The following is a 15,496-nucleotide window of genomic DNA, read 5'->3' as shown; positions in this document are numbered from 1 at the left end:
AGCTAATCATGTGGAGTTCTCCCCAGTCAAAGTATAAGCACCTCTAGGAGGCGATTCATCTTTCTCATCTAAGAGATTAAATTCAGTAAGGACAGGTAAGTATAGATGAAATCAATCTTGTTCTTACTTCTACCTTCTGCCATTTTTCCTTCCCCTTAATTTATTTTTCCCTACTGGTTATATTGTGAACAACCAGATAATAATGAATAACTAGTTTCATAGAACTTGTGAAATAAAAAGCTTTTTTTTTTTTTTTTTTTTTAGAAAACTGAGTCCACCAAGGTATTTTATATATATATATATATATATTTTTTTTTCATGTCTCCAGTTCCCAGAATCTGAAGGAGACAGAAGCAAAAATTTGGAGATAAAACCTTCTGAGATCTATGAAGGCCGTTTTGTTCCCATGAGGAAAACAAACAAACAAACAAAAAACAACCACAACAACAACAAAACACCACCAGCAACAACAACAAAAACAAAAACAGAAAACAAACAATACTCATTGAAAGGTTTTGTTTTGCTTTATTTTGTTCGGGTGCTGCCCAATCTATTTGCACTTCTTGGAGAGGAATGTTTCATTTTTTGTTACAAAACTATTTATACAATTAAAAACTAATAACAAATGTTAAGGTGAAGTATCAAAATTTTTCAAAAGAATGGTTTTGAGTTATGGGTTTGAGATTCCATTTTCTTCATAGTCATGGTACCTAGGAAATTCTGAATTGTTCCTTTGCTTTCATTTCTTCCCAGAAAAAAAAAAAAATAGTTTTGGTATTCCAAAAAAACAACATTCTTCCATAACTGTTCTTGCTTTCAGTTTCTTCCAGAGGACTCTGACCTGAGGGAGAACTGTTTCCAGAGTTGTCCATGAGTAATGTGTACTCTTTTCCTAGAGACAAAAATAGGATTATGTTTCTAGGCAGTGACTTCCCAATCAGATTTAATTTTAGAAAAGGAAAAAGAAAGACTTCTGGGCATATTGAATATGTCCCTCAATAGGTCCCTCAGCCAGCACCTGTAAGAAAGCATACGTCTGCATAAGAGTCCTGAATTAAGGCCTTCATCTCCATGTGGATTATGATTTCATTCATCTGTAAATAGGGCTAATATTTACATTGACCTCACAGAGGTGTTGCAAGATTCACTTTGTTAAAATTTGCAAAATGTCAGGTCCTTGGAAACACTATGGGATGGAATTATAAAGAAATGACTTTTAGTATTCATAAATTCATCTCTAAACCTGCCAAAACAGATGCACTGTACCTTTCTCTATGCCCTCCAGGCTGCTGAACTCTGGTGAATCATGAGCAGAAATTAGTTCCAGACCTTGCCTGCAGACACGGCAGGGATTGCATCAGACCTCATGGAAATAACAATATGTTCTCAAGACCTGTTGGAGTCCTTTTGAATCTGTAGACTGGGCAACTTCATATCTGATTCTGCAGCTTTTCAAAATATTGTGCTGGTTGAAAATTCTTCCATTAGAATTGGCAGCTGCTTAACCTATTATAGTTCTTGTTTTGTTTTGTTTACTGAATCCTGCTGATTTTTCTATCATTTTTCCATGATTGGAATTAGTAATTTTCAAAACACTATTTGCTGAGTTTAAGAAGTAAAACTATATAAATACCCAAATAAAAAGAGTTAGAATCAACAACAACAACAAAAAGACAAAACAAACAAACAAACAAACAAAAAACCCACCCACAATCAAACCTTGAAAGCAGAAACTAAAGCCAAAAGGGATAAAAGGATAAGGTTTAAGTGTATCTGGAAGAGGACACTGCGTAAAGAGAAGATCGGGGAAAGATTGCAAAATGTATGATTTATTTAAGCTTCTTAATTTTTTTTTTTTTTGAGAATGCTTCAGTTTAGTTGTGAATATCAGTGGCTCTTTGATTCAGCCTACAGATCAAGCCTACAACTGCAGTTCAACATGAAAATCTGTTCCTTCCACTATCTTTCTCTCTGATACCTTACCACTACTGCAGCCATGTTTCAACTCTGCCCGTGTTACCAAAACTGGGAACATTATAGAGGAAAATGCCCGCAACCACTATCATTTCCATTGCTGCTTTATGCAGGCCTGCTATGAAAAATCCCACGCTACCAGTCACTAACAGTACTGGCCACAACGGAGAGAACAACTCCACGCAGAAATTGCATGGACCTTATTGCTTTAAGCTGTCAGTACTTCTGTCTCAAGAAGACCTCCTGACCAGAGACTGCCAGGATGACAGGACGTGAAGAAACATCACTGTATTCTTTTTCATTTCTTATACTCCTTGCCTAGGCATCCACTGGCTTCTGTCAGAGCTAAGTTAATGATCTCACTCAGCCCTGTCACTAGAAAGGGATGCGCTGTGGTAGCGATGAGTGAAGCTCAAGCCTGGGACAGGATCATCACACCACCAGTATCACTTTATGCTACATTGCAAGTCAGTGCCTCTGTGTGATACTGTATAGGACAGACACAGCAGCTTGCTCAGCACTAACTGGGTGATTTTTGAGCGTAGAGGTGCATGATATTGAAGGTGCATGTGGGTCTGTGTAAGCAGCGTTATGCTGACATTATGGACAGCTAATGAGGCACACATCATCACATAAGACATAACCAATGAGACATTTCAGGTAAAAAGAGATAATGGAGACATGGTTCAGGGAAGTGAATTGTCTAATTTGTGCTGCTAAAATGTTGCTGATAAAATGTGATGACATTTTCAGTGTTAATATTGTGTGCACTATCTCTGTGATCAGCAGAATTATTATTTATTTTAAAGAATGTTGCGTATTTCCTCCATTGCCTGTCCTAGTCATTCAGGACAGAACAAAAGATCATTTGTGTAATGTAGAGCTGGGCTTAATCCTACAAAGGGCTAAGCATTCTTGAAGCAGTGGACTTAATCACATGCTTAACTTTAAGCATGTCAATAGCCCCAGCGAAATTGGCAAGACTAATTATGCCCTCAAAATTAAGCATGCACTTAAGTGTTGTTTTGGATCAGAGCCAGAATACTCAGCACCTTGCAAGGCTGATGGTCCAGTGACTGAATTTTGTTTTGGAAGCATTCATCTTCAAAGAAAAGAAAGCAAACAAACAAAAATCATCTTTCTTTGAGTATTATCAAATTGGATCCAGGCCAAAACTTTGCCATTCCCACCAGCATATGCAGCTGTTCTCTGTGCAAAGGGTGTAATTCCAACCCCCTGGATAAAAGTGTACATTTCAATTCATTTGCCATAAGCAGAAGTTTGCCATTTTCCACAGTAATAGCAACTTTTCCTGGTTACTGGTGGTTTCCTAGTCTCCATTGAAAACTGCTTCAATTTCCTATGGAATGTTTACAGGCAGGAACAGGACACAGTTTCATTTTACTACAAACCCAAAATGTATTTCCCTTTTCATCAAGCCTGAGAAGTGTGCCTTTTGACCTTGCAGGCTGATCAGTGTCTAGGTGAACACCAGGGACTTGTTTTCAAGTACTGTAAAACTTATATCAAGACCTCAACAAGCTTAAAAGAGGGATTTCAAGAAGCAATCTGTATCCCCAGGGAAGGCAGTGCAGAGGAGTGCTATGAAGGAAAGCGTCACTGGTGTATCTGTATGTACCCTGACTGCAGGAAAAGAACTTTCTGGAACGACAATGGCTCCTTGTACAAATGCAGCAAAAGGTGTTTCTCTGTCTCAGTACCGCTTCTTCTTTGTTGACAACTTAAGTTCTGCATTGCAACATAACTGATCCATGTCCCTTGTGTCTCAATAGATAATTATTATCTATTACTTATTTATAAATAAATTTATATTATATAATATATAATATATAATATATAATACATAATATTTATTTACTATTTATTTAATAATTATTTAATAATAATCATCTATTAATTGTTATTAATAGATAATTATTAAATATCTCCTAATACACCACTGTTGAAGTTCATATGGAGTTATCCACAGCACAGAGCAAGCGTAGCTTTTGCTGCCATTGACTTCAGCCAGAGCAGAAGTCACATAGTTTCTAGTTATATACATAATAAGACACACCACTGGGGACCTGTGCTTCCCCACTACACAGCTTGTCATCTCCTCTAGAATGAACCTAACCTTCAGTTACTACTCGGCTGTCTTTTTTCTTTCACTCATGTTCTCATTCTTCTCCCCTGCAAACCAAAATTTTTCCTTAGGTTACTTAGATTCTCAGCTTTTCTTGTACTACTAGCTTCTGCATTTGTCTGTTCCCTTGCATGCATAGAAGTGAATGAATCTCAGCAATCAAAATCTCATAGATGAAATGAAACAACTACTCTTGGGAGGAAACGAAGGGTTAGGGGTTGGGAGAAAGCAGGAAAGAGAAGAAAGTCCCTTAGCTTTGTAGTTGCCAGTTCTTTCCCTAGCAATGCCCTCCCAACTTGCCAGAACTTGACAGTCTAGCCTTCTGATTACCACTTCCACTTTGAATTTCAGGTGGAATGTACTCTGTCGATTTCCAATTTGCTGTTTGGTGGGGTTAATGAGGAGCAGCTGCAATACCTGTCCTAATTCCTTGTTTCTCCCCTCCTTCTCTCCCCCTCCCCCTCCTTTGAAAATAATCACACATGTACAGCTGCTCTGGCTTGGAGACCTTACAGACAGCTTCCAAGTAATGTTTGTTAAACAGATCTTCAATTAGCTCTAAAATCCCCAGCTTTAGCTCTGGAAATGCTCAGCGTAGCAGCTGAGTTTTCAGTTCGTTCACCTATCAGCTCGACTAATTTTTAAACCTCTATCGTTTTCTAAACCTCAGCACTGAAATCTCACCTGTTTTTTTTTGTTTGTTTTGTTTTGTTTTGTTTTAAATAATACAAATATTCAGTCCTGCTTTTTTAATGCTTGCCACCTTCAGGTTTGAGTGACTTCGGAATACACCCCTATCTATCATCTATCTGAGTCATTATATTTTGCTCTTTGCATTGGTACCCAAGAAATGAGATCATTTTCCTGGAAGGACAGTAACTGCTGATTTATTTAATACAAACGAATAATCTGTAAGCACAGCAAACTGCATATTATAGTAGTACAGTGTGAGTGATTCCCTCTGCTTGCTAGATACTCTTCATTTTAAATGTCAGCATTAACTGACATTTTCCAGGAAATCCCTTTTTGCTCATTTATTCCTTGTATGTGACAAGACTGAAAGGAAAATCTGAGGGTTATGTTTGTATATGATTGTATTCAAAATTTTATTGTGTTGCTATGTCTAAACATAGGTCATTTCCAATCCCGTGTAAACAGGTCTAATCATTTAAATATGGAGCACAAATTCAAGCAGTCTGGGGAAAAAAAAAAAAAAGTCTTTGGCAGTGTATAATGGTACAAAAGGTCGAGTCTAAAAGGCAAAGAAGTAAAGTAGTAAAGACAAACTCACTGTAAGAAATCACCTTTCTACAAGTTATTTACTTTCACAAATGTATGCTGACAAAAAGAAATATTTTGCCATTAAAAAAAAAAATATATCCTAAAATAGTTTATACAACACACAAACTTGTTTATCTAAGTTGCATAGAGTTTCTAGACATTCTAACACTGATAAAGCTGTTTCCTGGAAACTCTAAGGCTTTAATGGTTCCCCTGCCCTATTCAGCTGTAGAAGGGAAGATAGTAATCTCCAAATATTTTAAAGGAACAGGAATTTAAAATCCTGCCTTGTTGCAATGAATATTTTCTTCTAAGATGCAACATGCTCCCTTACTTTGCACACATCATTGACTACATCCTCAGGCTAATCAGGGTGAAACACTTGCCATTCCTGGACAGTAGATCCACACAATGTTTGAATGCTATAAGATATCGGAAACAGCATTCAAAGTTTGTGAAAAAAAATATGGGAGTCATCATGAGAAGTGTCTGTTTACTTCCCACTGGAGGAGTTTGAGACAGTTCTGTGGAAGTAGCACTTAATAACAGTGCAACATTTTTGCATTCACTGTGACATAAACTTAGTTTTTCTTGAGAAATTGCTTCATCTGGAAAACTATCAATGCAGTGGTATACAATATATCTTTTACTGTTCAGAGAGTTATGCTGGTTGGTATGGCAGAACTGCTATATCACAGGAGTGTCTTGAGAGCAGAAGGGAATTTTAACAGAATTAGAGTGAGGAAAAGTAATTTAATTAATTATTAAAAGGAAACAGTAAACGGAGTCAAACCTTTTAGAACTCTAAAACAAAGTATATTCCACAAGGAAGGTTTCTTCCATTGGTTAAATATGGCCTTGAATAATGTAAAACAGTTTATTACAGAAAAACAAAACAGAACAAAACATGCTTCTAATAGCATACTGTCAGCTCTGTGTCTAGAGAGTAACACAATATATGGATTCAAGTACATGGATTCAAGATGAGCATCTCTGACTAATTCAAATAAAACTCTGGTGGGTTACAGAGAATTTGCAGGAGATGCTGAGTAAACTGGTATGAATTAGTTGTTGAGCTATATTGAAACTATTTATCAATCTCTGTTATTTAGACACTTCAGTTACTGCAGTATTTGAGAGCTGTATATTTTTTTAATTCTTCTCTGAACAGATCTACACAGTATGTCCATTTTCAAGATAAGGAATTAAAACAGAGATTGTGGCTTGCCTTTACAAAGGGCTTGAATGCTACCCTTGTCAGCACTGTATGATCTAACAGGAAGGTGCATTAACTCTTGTGGATGGGAGCCACAATAAATTTGTGATTGTCCCGCTCTACTCTGCGCTGGTGCGGCCTCACCTCGAGTACTGTGTGCAGTTCTGGGCACCACAGTACAAAAAGGACGTGAAACTGTCGGAGAGTGTCCAGAGAAGGGCTACAAAGATGGTGAAGAGCCTAGAGGGTAAGACATATGAGGAGCAGCTGATGTCACTAGGCCTGGAAAAGAGGAGGCTGAGAGGGAACCTCATCGCTGTTTACAGCTTCCTCACGAGGGGGAGTGGAGGGGCAGGTGCTGATCTATTCTCTTTAGTGCCCAGTGATAGGACCGGAGGGAATGGAGTCAAGCTGCGACATGGGAGGTTCAGGCTGGATGTCAGGAAGAGGTTCTTCACCAACAGGGTTGTCGTGCACTGGAACAGGCTCCCCAGGGACGTAGTCACGGCACCAAGCCTGTCGGAGTTTAAGTAGCATTTGGACTATGCTCTTAGTCATATGGTCTGAATTTTTGGGTAGACCTGTGTGGTGCCAGGAGTTGGACTCAATGATGCTTGTGGGTGCCTTCCAACTCAGGATATTCTATGATTCTATGGTTCTAGTTTCTGTGAGAGTGCCTTAATCACCAGTCCATAAACTAATTGTTGGGAAGTGAAAGGGCTTCCAACACTCTCCTGCAGTAGCCATTCCGCTCTAGTTCATAGCTCTAGAGGGAGGAAGGTGAAGCAAAGTTCAGTCTTGCCAGTAGACTATGAGATGCTTGGGAAAGGAGAACTCATAATTCCCCTGCTAGCTCAAAGGTTTCTCATGCATTTTATCTAAAGCAAACTAAAATCGGTAAACAGACTAAAAAACAAAGCAAAAAAGTTATTCTCTGCATATTTATATAGCTTGCTGGGCTCAACAAATCTTATGTTCTTTGCTATAGACTGGCATGAATTTGCCAAGAGTATTTTCCATCCCTTTGAAAACCTATATACAACTGGATTATTAAAATAATCTGCCATGAAGTAGTAGATAAGGGTCAGATGTTGTAAGGCAAAGGATGAAATTAATTTTTTTGTTTGTTTTTCACATCTGGGGGAAAGCTCTAAAGCACTGAGGTCCTGAACTGAAACAGTAAGCAGCAGAACTAGCAACACACGTTTTCCATGTAGTGGTACAACTTCACCTCATCACTGCAGCAATTTCAGCTTTTCCTACTCTCTGTTCTGCTGCCTTTCAAAGCATTTCTAAGCAGTTTTATACCTGCAAATGGTCACTTTTACTTTGAGGTATGAACTAGGTAAAACTAGGGTAAATGGATCCGGACTGCCCAAGTGAGATCAGAAAAGTACTGTTTCGTTTTCTGGTTTAGAAGGTGAGTAACTTATTTTCAATGGATGAAAGCTGGTCAAGCTGAGGTGTAAAACCCTGGCTCATATTAGGCAAACCTGACCGGTAGCCAACATTCTCATCATCAAAACTGGGGCTCAGACACCACACAGGAAAAGAATTTTTCAAAGTATTTAGCAGCTGATGAATAAGTAAATCAGAACAATCAGTTCTATGAATATATTAGGAAGATTGGAGAAAATCTATTTAATTATAGACTGAAATATCACCTCTGTGGTTGTGAATAAAGGTAACATTTGACTTCAGTTCTGAAGGAACATGGCATCTGCAGCAAGCATGTTGGATGGTTATTTTTCTTATTTAGACTTCACTTTTGCTATGTGACTAGTTAATCAGATCTGCTTTATTCTCTATTTTTTTTTTTTTACCATGTTTTCAGCATCTTTGCCAACCTCTAAAAAATTCCTCAGAGACAATTAGGAATTTCTTACAATAATCATGGAATCTTTGAATTGATATAAATGGGCATGTACAAGTGTGTGTGTATTTAATCTGTCTCATTCTATCATTCTGAGCTTCACTTGTACATTTCCTGAGCAAGACCAGAACATTTGTAATCACTGTAGTAGCAAAGGAGTGAGAATTCTGCAAGCCAAAGGAAATTTTGAATGTTATTATGTGTTCATACAATAAGGCTGTCAGTAACCTCTGTCACAACATTTCATTTCATGAACTGTTATTACTGTGTGTCTGAAAAACTTTGGTGATCAGGAAACTATTATGTTTTTGAATTATGCTGTTGAAAGGAATTTGATCTGCTAGTTGCCAAAGAAGTAAAAATTAGTATCTCCAGAACTAAATTGGATATGATTTCTAATCTGTTAGGCAACCCAAGAAATCCATCTGCCATTGATTCTGGGGTAATTCTGGGTAAATGGACTTTTGTTATTCTAAGTAGCACTGGACAACAAGGATTTGAATCATTCACAGTATTGATTACCAGACCAATTATATGGTATTGTGAGGCTGCTGAACAGAAAGGATTGCACTCAACAACTTTACAATTAGAAAAAAAAAATGTATTCCAGAAAGGGGAGAAAGAGTCAAAATGAAACCAGAATCCCAGATGCATAAAACCAGGAAAAATGATAAAATACATGTCCATCAGGGACATGTTAATGTGACTCATTAGAAACAAATGAATAAATTGTGTTTTTTGTTGTTGTTGTTTTTGTGTTTTTGTTTTGTTTTGGTTTGGTTTTAAGAAAAAAAAAAAGTCACATAGTAGTTAAAAACTTAGACAGTTCTGCTTTGCAGATAGAGCAATCAAGAACACAGGTACACAATGTCATCTTAAGAAAGAGATGACTGGAGAATTAGACGCCACCTAGTAGGAGCAGGAAGACCAATGGAAGCTAGAGAAGGACCAGAATGGAGGACTGAATGCCTCTGTAGTCATTCTCAACACTGACAAAACTTCTGGTATTATTTTCTAAGCCCTATTAAAAAAAAAATTAAAAAAAATTGCCAATGTTAATACAGAGACCACATCTTTCAGTAGGTATTACCTTATCTTAGATTTAAACTATATTGATTTTTTGACTCTAATGAGTATGTTCTTCTAGGCAATTAAGTTTATCTGAATATGTAGGAGTTTCTACTTGCCTTTACTAATCCTTTGATTTCAATCATAATCACTACTAGACAGAATCTGCCATGACTGTCCATTTCAATGGACATTGTAAGACATATTCACTCCCACACATACTGATATTTTCTAGCATAGTCTCCTGCCCTGAACCATGCCCTTGAGGAACTTGTCCTACCCTGATGACTACAGAGGGAACTTGCACTGACTGGCCTCTGATTTTAGTGCTCATTTTGATGTTAATCATGCTGCTCCTTTTCCTCCTTAACTAGACTACACAGAACAAGGCGACATGAAGAGTGCAAGAGCTAATTTTTTTTTTTTTTAATTTTTTTTTTTTTTTTTTTTGCTTCTGCAGCACAGAGTATTATCATTTACATCTCAAAGGCACCAGCAGAACATTAATACCTTCCCTGGCCAGAGGAAGGGGAGGGAGTAACTGTGACTCAGACTTGTATCTGAGTCACAATCCTCGCAGCAATCATCAGGGTGGTGCTGCTTTCACCACACTCCTCTCTCAGAACTGCACTCATGCTTAGAGCTCCATTTGGTCTCTGTCTGCATGAGGCTGCTCTCATGAGGTACCTACCCTTGTGTACTTGATTTTAAAATTTGGACAACATTTTCTAAGCCACTCAATAAACATATAGCAATTTGAAAGGAAAAAAAAGAAAAAAGAAAAAAAAAGTACCCAATAAATCCTTCTAAAACAGCCAAGTCTGCCCTTAAGCTGATTCTGGCTGGAGTCCAGGCACTAAAAAAACACTTCTGTATGCCAAATAATCCTCTTTCACATTGGAAAAAAAAGGCAACAAGAGAGGAATTTTATTTAGCATTGACAGAAAATCCAAGAACAACACAGAACTGGAAGTTTTCTCGAGCTGTCAGAAAGTGACAGTAATATTGTTAGACATCAAACAAAGACCAAGCAGGTGGTCAGTATAAAGGCAGTGGTCATCTTCTCACCTGCTACAATGGCATATAACACAGCTAACACAGTTTTTGTAGTAGCTAAAAATAAAAACTGTTCTAATTACCTATAGGACATTATTTTCTTTTCAGGTTTAGTAAAGTATGAAGGACACTTACGTTGTTTTAAAAAGTGTACAATTTATGCAGAATTGTTACAAGCAAAGCTGGGAAAACTCAGACTTGGATCACACCCGCTATGGCTAGAATTATATTTAATGCACAAAGATTCTCCAATCCGTCATTTACTTTAAGGCATTCAGACACCTACATACAGGTCTTTCAGTTTCTCTAGAGCCAAAGCAGCCCTAAGACCCAGGAATAAATCTGGGCTTTGGATGAAGATCATAGAATCATAGAACCAGAATGCTGATAGAAATAATAATTATTTGAGGGTCTATGAAATTCAAAGGAATGGGTGTGGTTCTGATGGAACTTGAGGTGCCCCTATACACACTGTTTTTATTTTTGCCTCAGTAGACTTCTGTATATGTTATGAGATATGAATAGAATAAGGAAAATACTTTCATATGAGCCTCTTTGCCTGCTTTCATTAAAATATCCTCTTGGAATTTACACGTTTATTTCTTGTTGAGCAGACATCACCATATAGGTATAGCTATTTTATTTTATTTTCTCACATTTTGAAATTGTCTTGAACCAACATGAACAAGGACAGGTAAATTTAAAATGGAAATTCTCTTATATACCAGAGGTTATTATGTGTGATACATGAAAAAATGCAGAGCAAACTGAAATTATTCATGTCATCAAACTGTTATTTGATTTTCTGTGTTGTTGCTGTCACTATAAGGAAAGGAAAGGAAAGGAAAGGAAAGGAAAGGAAAGGAAAGGAAAGGAAAGGAAAGGAAAGGAAAGGAAAGGAAAGGAAAGGAAAGGAAAGGAAAGGAAAGGAAAGGAAAGGAAAGGAAAGGAAAGGAAAGGAAAGGAGAGAAAGAAAGGAGAAAGAGAAAGAGAAAGAGAAAGAGAAAGAGAAAGAGAAAGAGAAAGAGAAAGAGAAAGAGAAAGAGAAAGAGAAAGAGAAAGAGAAAGAGAAGAAAAAAGAGAAGAAAGGAAAGGAAAGGAAAGGAAAGGAAAGGAAAGGAAAGGAAAGGAAAGGAAAGGAAAGGAAAGGAAAGGAAAGGAAAGGAAAGGAAAGGAAAGGAAAGGAAAGGAAAGGAAAGGAAAGGAAAAGAAAAAAGAAAAGAAAAGAAAAGAAAAGAAAAGAAAAGAAAAGAAAAGAAAAGAAAAGAAAAGAAAAGAAAAGAAAGAAAAGAAAAAAAAAGAGAAAGAAAAGAGAAAGAAAAGAGAAAGAAAAGAGAAAGAAAAGAAAAGAAAAAAGAAAAGAAAAGAAAAGAAAAGAAAAGAAAAGAAAAGAAAAGAAAAGAAAAGAAAAGAAAGAGAAGAGAGAAGAGAAGAGAAGAGAAGAGAAGAAAAGAAAAAAAAGAAAAGAAAAGAAAAGAAAAGAAAAGAAAAGAAAAGAAAAGAAAAGAAAAGAAAAGAAAAGAAAAGAAAAGAAAAAAGAAAAAAGAAAAAGAAGGGAGTGAAAACATTCAGAAGAGAGCTGAGGTTTATAAGAATCAGTCTTCTGGGTCATCATCTTCAGAGTTGTTATGATTGACTTTTCACTTATACAGTACAACCACATTTATATTTAGGTCACCTATGAAATGTTTATTCATCCACCTGTTCCCTTTCTGGAAAGAAGTAGACACAGAGTGGATCCATGTTTTTTGGGTTATTTGGACCCAATAGAATGTGCATATGAAATGCAACTGACAACACACTGGATTCCTGGAATCTCAGAACCAGTGAATCACAGAATGTTTGAGGTCTGAAAGGAGCTTCTGGAGGCCATCTGGTCCAAAACCCCTGCTCAATAAGGGCCAGCTAAAGCAGGTTGTCCAGGACCATGTCCGTATGGCTTTTGATTATCTCCAAGAAGGGAGACTCCACAATCACTCTGGGCAACCTGTCTCAGTGCTCAGTCACCTGCACAGTAAATACTTGCTTCCTGATGTTGACAAAGAACCTCCCATGTTCCAGTGTGTGCCCATTGTTCCTTGTCCTGTCAATGGGCACCACTGAAAAGAGCCTGGCTCCATCTTCTTTGTACCCTTCCTTCAGGTGTTTATAAACACTGATAGGATCCCCCCTGAGCCTTCTTTTTTCTAGGCTAAACAGTCCATGATTTCTCAGCCTCTCCTGATAGGAGAGATGCTTCAGTCCCTTGATCATCTTTGTGGCCTTTCATTGCACTTTCTCCAGTATGTTTATATCTCTCTCGTACTGGGATAATGGGGGCAGAAGAAATGTAGAGAAGTTTTTAAGCACCTGAAGGATTATGTAAATTGTTCATCCTACTGAAGGTAAACATAACAACCCCTCAGACACTCTGAATCATATCATAGAATCATACCATAGAATGGCTTGGGTTGGAAGGGACCTTAAGAATCTCATTCCACCCCCACTGATATTGGAAGGGATGCCACCCACTAGATCAGGTTGCCCAGGGCCTCATCCAGCCTGGCCTTGAACACCTCCAGGGATGGGGCTTCCACAACTTCTCTGGGCAACCTGTTCCAGTGCCTCAGCACCCTCTGAGTGAAGAATTTCCTCCTAACCTCTAATCTAAATCTCCCCTCTTTTAGTTTAAAACCATTCCCCCTTGTCCTGTCATTGTCTGCCCAAGCAAAAAGTTATTCTTCATCCTTTTTATAAGCCTCCTTTAATTATTGAAAAGCTGCAATAAGTTCACCACTAAACCTTCTCTTCTTCAAGCTGAACATCCCCAGCTCTGTCAGCCTTTCTTCATAGGAGAGGTGTTCCAATCCTCTGATCATCTTCGTGGCCCTCCTCTGGACCCCTTCTAACAGATCCACATCCTTCTTGTGCTGGGTGCCCCAGACCTGGATGCAGTACTCCAAGTGAGGTCTCACAAGGGCAGAGCAGAGGGGGGACAATCACCTCTCTCGACCTGCTGTTGTCCTTCTGGGCTGCAAGGGCACACTGCTGGCTCATGTCAAGATTTTTGTCCAATAGAACCCCCAAGTCCTTCTCTGCAGGGCTGCTGTCAATGAGTTCTTCTCCCACTCTGTAGTCCTGTCTGGGATTGCCCTGACCCAGGTGCAGCACCTTGCACTTAGAACCTCATTAGGTTCACATGAGCCCACTTCTCAAGCTTGTCCAAGTCCCTTTAGATGGCATCGCTTCCTTCTGTTATATCAACTGCACCACTCAGCTTCGTGTCATCTGCAAATTTGCTGAGGGTGCACTCTGTCCCACTGTCTATGATGTTGATAAAGATATTCAACAGTACCAGTCCCAGGACTGATCCTTGAGAGGCACCACTCATCACCAGCCTCCACTTGGACATAGAGCCATTGACCACCACTCTCTGGGTGCAGCCTTCAAGCCAATTCCTTATCCACTGAATGGTCCACCCATCAAATCCATCTCTCTTCAATTTGGAGATCAGGATGTCTTGTGGGACCTTGTCAAAGGCCTTACTAAGTCCAGGTAGATGACATTAGTCAGTCTTCCCTTGTCAACTGATGCAGTCACTCCATTGTAGAAGGCCACTGTGTCTGCTACCAGTTCACCTTTCTCATCCGTCAGAGGGGGTACACTTTCCTTGACTTTTCTTTTCTCAGCAATGTACCTGTAGAATTTCTTCTTGTTATTTTTTGCATCCCTTGCCAAGCTCAGTTTCATCTGATGGTGCATGGGAGATGCACAGAAGTTTTGGTGGTGCATGGGAGACCCACAGAAATACTGGTGTGAGATCTGAGTTTGCTGCCACATATAGATGTCACCACACACTGCCAGAAGAAGAAGCCAGCTCAGTCTTGAAAGCTGTGTACCAGCAATAGTGCAGCAAAGTGCTATGCCCACGGCATTTGCCTCGCTACAGCGTTTATTGTGTTGGGGTGCTGCCCCACTGACATTTCTAACTTGCTCCAGCTCTGGATGCCCATTTCTCAGAGCCAGTTTAGGAGTTGCTGCAGGGTACTCAGCGGGTGGTGGAGACGAGACCCTGGTGCTGCACAGAATTCTCACTGATATGTGTCACCAGAAACATCAATTTAGGCCATATAAGGATTAGGTTTGAGACAACCATTTGAAAAGCAGGACCCTTGTCAAGAGGCTGGTGAGCCAAGATTCAAGACAAGTCATACGAGGGGGGTGGGCTAGGCCTAGGAAGCCTTTATCAGATCAGATTTGTATCCCTTCTGGTTTATTTCTGACTGTGGGCAATGCCAGTTATTTCAAAAGAAATTCAGCTGTAGACTACTGCAGTTTATCCCCAGGGAAAGCCTAGTTTAATATTTTTGGCTTGAGTCTTGAACAGACGATTTATATCTATTTGAAAAAATGCTGATACAGATTTAAGTTTTTGGACAACATGCTCTCCAGTCCCAAGGGAAATGCATTCTGGAAAGCTCTGGAAGGGATGGTGGAGGCCTCAGAAAGACTCTTTCAGTCTCAAGCCTCAGGGGTATGGGACGAGCTTATATAAGAGCAAAGTCACTTTGGGCTTTGCAGGCTTAGGCTAGAAACAGAAATATTTCCAGAAAGATGCAAAATTCACATCTTCTGTTGTGTTAAAGGACAGTTTCTTTTCTTCAGACAGCATTTTCTCCCCTGTAAAACTGAGGACTGATGACCACGTGTTATGGTTTAACCTGGCAGGCAACCAAGAACCACACAGCCACTTACTCACTCTCCTCAGGTGGAATGGGAAAGAAAACCAGAAAGGTAAAAGTGAGAGAACTCATGGGTTGAGATGAAGACAGTTGCACAGATAAAGTAAAAGCTGCATGAGCAAGCTAAACGAAACAAGGAATTCATCCACTGCTTATCTTCA

General features: G+C 38.8%; 1 long non-coding RNA gene across 1 annotated transcript in view; it reads right to left on the bottom strand.

Moving 5' to 3' along the window:
* Window positions 1-551: 551 nt before the first annotated feature.
* The window catches only part of LOC118245063 (uncharacterized), a 33,398-nt gene continuing 18,453 nt past the window's right edge, over window positions 552-15,496 (bottom strand). Inside the window, exon 3 of the long non-coding RNA XR_004777746.2 lies at window positions 552-892. This is a non-coding gene — a long non-coding RNA (uncharacterized LOC118245063). The remainder of the gene's footprint in view (window positions 893-15,496) is intronic.

The sequence above is a fragment of the Cygnus atratus genome, chromosome 1, assembly GCF_013377495.2.
Source record: "Cygnus atratus isolate AKBS03 ecotype Queensland, Australia chromosome 1, CAtr_DNAZoo_HiC_assembly, whole genome shotgun sequence".
Taxonomy (NCBI): Eukaryota; Metazoa; Chordata; class Aves; order Anseriformes; family Anatidae; genus Cygnus; species Cygnus atratus.
Note: the sequence above shows the minus strand (reverse complement) of the source record. Positions and strands in the feature narration are given on the sequence as shown.